Source organism: Montipora foliosa, chromosome 12, assembly GCF_036669935.1.
Source record: "Montipora foliosa isolate CH-2021 chromosome 12, ASM3666993v2, whole genome shotgun sequence".
NCBI lineage: Eukaryota > Metazoa > Cnidaria > Anthozoa > Scleractinia > Acroporidae > Montipora > Montipora foliosa.
In genome coordinates, this window is record NC_090880.1 from 13,504,964 (window position 1) to 13,509,963 (window position 5,000).

Genomic DNA, 5,000 nt, shown 5'->3' on the forward strand with positions numbered 1-5,000 from the left:
GGAACCATGTGTTTTCTTGTAACACTCTTTCAGGAATTCTGCATACAACTCCCCAGTCTGTACGTGCAGATCAATAAAAGTGCAAAATCTTATCAAAATAAGCTGCACCAGGGACAGTTTTTCGAAGATTCTTTATACACTGCGACAGATAATGATCATTAAAGAAGAACATATCATCTGGACTTTTCGACGCTATACCACTAATGAAGTCGGACAATACGGGTGCCCCGTTAATTCTTCCAGCCAGCTGGTGCGTGATTCTTCAAGCATTCCTTTCCATTCTCTGGGCTTCATGTGCATCATAGTCCTGGATGGTCAAACCAGAAACCTCCTCCTTTGTCATGCCTTGAAAACGTTTATAGCATTCCCATTCGATAGTGGTGCCATCTACAACAGCGTCTCCAATTGCAGAGTTAGTTCTTTCAGCCTCATTTTGTCCACTATCGCCGTGTGAACAGCGTACACGAATGCGATAGTCTCTGTTATATATTCTATCGAGCTCTGCACTTCTTATCTTGACCTCAACATTGTTAACTCCTACCCCGGGACCAGCATCGGTAAACTCAGCCCAACATGGCTTTACTGGCGGTAGTTTAGGCGAATTCAGCTGGTTTTAAAACTTCCCATGCTTGTGCTTGAAGTTCCTCAAAGCTGTCAGTTTCAGGTCGCTTTTCCACCTTAAGTTGTTCGACAATGTTAGTACAATGGTTAATCAGTGACATCAAAGAACTTTGAATGTTGTTGACTAATGCCGTATCTGTTTCGCTTATCTCATCCTTCATTGCATCAATTGCATCATAGCAAACGTCAACTCGGTGCAGAAAGTGACGCAAACGCTTTAGCTCATACTCTTTATGAGGACATGGCCCTGACTCTTTCATCTTCTTGATATCTTCTTCCATAGTCATGTCGTTCAGTAAATGCACATCTCCAATCACTGTGGCGCAAAATTGGCGAATTGCAGGAGAATACTTGACAAACTGGTCTTCTGGTTTTACTTCATGCACATCTGGGTATAAACATCTTAGCCTGTGAGTTTCATTGGCCCAGATGGTTCCTGACAATGGTACATATGCTTTGGGGCGCACAACAACAAAGTGAACGTCATTGACAGTAATCAGCTTTTCTGAGCCATCGTCCATAGTGATACCCTTTTTTTCCATTATTCTGTGTGCTGCGGGCGTCTGATAGACTGCTTTTTCTGGCCAGTCATACTTGGGCAACTACCTTGCACCTTCTGTCAGTATCTTCATATTTCTAGTCTTTTCCAGGCTCTCCGTTGAGAACATTGCAAGCAATGACCAGTAAACAACCGGAGAAGCTTTCTTATTAAAAGTGGCTACTTTTAATTCAATGCTGCGAGTGTTGCTGTTTATTAAAGAAGTCTGCATGATCTTTATAGAAGTATCTCGGGGGAAAGGTGGACTTCTTTGGCAAATGGAAAAAGGGAATTGGTAATCCGTCTCAGTACATTTTAAAACTCCCCAGGAAAAAGCAGTTTCCACTTACAGCCAAACTATAAAAACTAAAAGACTCACCACCACTTGTCACCCTATTGAGTATGTAGGTGTGACTGCACTGCTTCTTGAAAGCAGGCTACAGCTATAAATTGCCAGTTGCCAAAATATCCTCATTGAAATAGTTATATATACAAAAAGAGCGAATACTAGAAAATACCAGATGTCCCTGGTCTGATGTAGGCTTTGTCATCCATCGATTTAATAAAACTGAACTTCCGGTTAGAATCGTCAGAGGACAAGAATTGCTGGACATTCTTGCAGTGGCTTCGCTGGTGGTGCGTGTTCTCATTATCACAATCTTCTGCTTTTGGTGGTTTCTTTGTACAGAATAGCCCGTTACCAATATGTAAGTTTGCCTGACGGCTTCTGCTATTTCTTGGACGAGATCTGTTCCACGGGGTTGTGGCAGATTTGATCATCTTCTTTCCTTTCTGGAGTAGCCTATAATTGGCAATTGACAGCAAATCTCTTTTCTTGACTGGTCTATTTTTGGCTTTAGCTATGAATTCTTCATCGGATGAACCCAACCTGTGAAACCTGTAAAATTCTGCTACATTTTCTGCCGTCTGTTTTATTCTCTGTTAAACTTTCTGCTTGACATACTTGTCAGCTTTATCTGGGTTTTCGAGAAATGAAATGTACCTTGCATTGTCATCAAGTTGCTCCTTTACAATATTTAGTTTATCGCTGACTTCATTTATACCATAATCTTGCCAAATCCCAACTTTTCTTTCAATGATCAATGTACACTCATGTATTTGAGCTTTCAGATTTTCTTCTCTTGTACACAAAGGTAACATAATGCAATCATGTGCAGCAATCTTAGTTCTTACGGTTTCCTCAATGATAGTTTTTACCTGCTGTACGCTTTCGATAAGAGTTTCAGGATGAAAGCCTAGCTCTTCCATTTCCATCCTTGATTGATTTGCGGCAAATATTACTTTAGCACATTTCCTATCCCATTCAGAGTCCATTGAGTTCAATATACACTGTAAACTGTTTTTATCTAAGTCAAGACGAGTGATGTTAGCCAGAGAGGAAGCATCCCTTCCTTTTGTAATCATGGTGTTGAGTTCAACAATAAAAGTTGGCAAGTCGAGCGTCTGTGTCCTTACAATTATTTACCACTTATTCAACTCAAGAAAGTTAACGATGTGCATACACAATCCATAGTCTGGATGGAGGAGGATGTCCCTGAAGTCTTTGTTATCCACGAAATGTTCTTGGTGACCACAATACAACTCGTATGCAATGTCAAAGTCAATATATCCAACGTGGTCTGCGTTTCCAAAATCTGATTTTAGTAGAAGATGACTGTGAATTTCAAGTATACCTTTTAATTTTTGTTGCTTTTTCCTGTGCCCAAGCCTCTTTGCTTCTTCTCATTGATAGTTCAACAAAAAGGCCAAGCCCTGGAGTTCACATTGCTGCAACGAAGTTCTCATATCTATGCTTGTTTGATCCAGAGAGGTATGCGTTTTGCTGGCATTTCGAAGCTCTTGTTTCCTCACTTTAGTACAGGCATTTGAATCGCTTATTATGTCACCAGAACGAAGTGAAATCGAATTCTTTAGGCTTGTTTCAGATTGAAGCATCGCTGGTTTCATTTTTAATGTTTATACATGCCATCCATGTTTTCCTTGCCTAATGACTCTATTTTTATGGGCCAGCAGTACAATAAACAAAATACCGCATTTTAGTTTCCAGGCCCTCTTCGATCCTACCTTCAAACATGGCGGATTACTCGTCTCCTGTGACGAATGGCTCGAGGATTCTGGGTTATCAGAGTTCTAAAAACAATTTTTAGATGAAGGATACGACAGGCTAGATGTTTTAGTTGAAATGACTGCAAATGACTTGGAAGAAATAGGAATTTCAAAGAAGGGACATATAAAGAAAATCTTACTTAAAATCGAGGAACTCAAGACCACGAGGAGAGAAGAAAAAATTCAGAAGAAGGTTTATAATAATAACACAAGAAAAAAGTCATTAATTCAAACAGGTATTCTATTACTGCTATCAAAATAAGCTTTTGATACACTGTTGGAATATTTTCATTACAGATATTAATGTTTTCTGTTTTTAATAGAATTGCTATTTACTATTAATATGGTAGTCAATATAGGGCTGCTGTACCTTGCAAAAAATGCTGTCTTACAAATTTGATATAAGACGTTCTAGAACTCATTTTTTTTATATAAAGCTGTATAGTGTTTGAAATTATATTACAATGCATAGAAATACTTATTTCTTAATCTTACGCAGTTTACCTTCTGTTCTTATAGTCCTGCCATGTTCTTCAAAGACAGCCAGCAAAGACCAAATACCATATCAAAAATCAAAGTTTTGGTATGAAAACCCACAACACCCTCGCACTAGGTACTTCAATCAGATTTTGCCAGATATGTTTGAGGCAGCAAGACCTCTTATGAGTGAGTCAGCATTTGAGACATATTTATTCAAGGAGCAGAGCAAGCGATGGGAAATGAAGATAAAGACAAAGACAGTTGAAAGGAAGCTCACTTACATTTTGTCAGATGACAACAATGCCTGCTTCGGGAAATATTTGAGTCCCCTGTCACGTGTCAAGCCTTCTGAAATAGCAAACTGTGAGCGTGGAGTCAAAGAGTTACCATGCATAGAAGAAGAGCTTTTTTTCCTTGGCACTATAACAAATGCCAAATCTAAACTAGGTGTATACCTCAGTACAACGTACAAGTCCTTTGCCCAAATTACATCAAGAAAAAAGGCCAGCCATACGAGCAGAAGGAAGAAAGAGAATGCCCGCAAAGCCAAGAATAGGAAAAGAAAAAGAGGGGAATCAGCGAGAATTAGCTTAATCCTTCAACTTGTTGATGGTTAGGGTTCGAAAGCGCTATTGTCTTGACACTTTCGAAATTTCGAAGTTTCGAAGTTTTGAAGAGTGCAGCGAATTTTCGACGCTGAGGTAAGTACATTGTAACAGCAGAGGCGGCACGCGCAAGCCGGCAAGATAACCAACGCAACTAACAGAGACTCTAACGCTCAAGATTCCTCTGACTAACACCGAAATGCGTTAAAATAAACACTGCATTGCACTAGTTCAACAGTTAATAAATAGTACAAACAAATTTATTCAAACAGACTACACAAACGCTGCCAAAACTTCAGAAAAAGTAGCGACAAACAAACTAGGCAAGATTAATTTGTTTAGCAACTGTGTGTATTTTTTCATGTATTATCTAGGTAGATTTCTGATTCGTTTTCTTTGTTTTTGGAATGGAATGTAAACCTTAAATAAGCCAGATAATGAATCAAGATTTGTTTCTTACATTTACTTAGTTTTACAGTAGTCTCCTACGCAGCCGTTCTTAATATAGTGTCGTCATGCGCTGTGACGACACTAGTTTTACTGTCTGCGGCAAATAATAGACATTTGTCATAATTTTTTGACGTTGGTGAATTGTTGAACCAATTTTATGTTTCTCTGAAATCATTCAC

At 39.0% G+C, this 5,000-nt stretch overlaps 1 pseudogene; it reads left to right on the forward strand.

Moving 5' to 3' along the window:
* The first annotated feature begins 3,167 nt into the window (after positions 1-3,167).
* The window catches only part of LOC137980802 (uncharacterized), a 3,933-nt pseudogene continuing 2,100 nt past the window's right edge, over positions 3,168-5,000 (forward strand).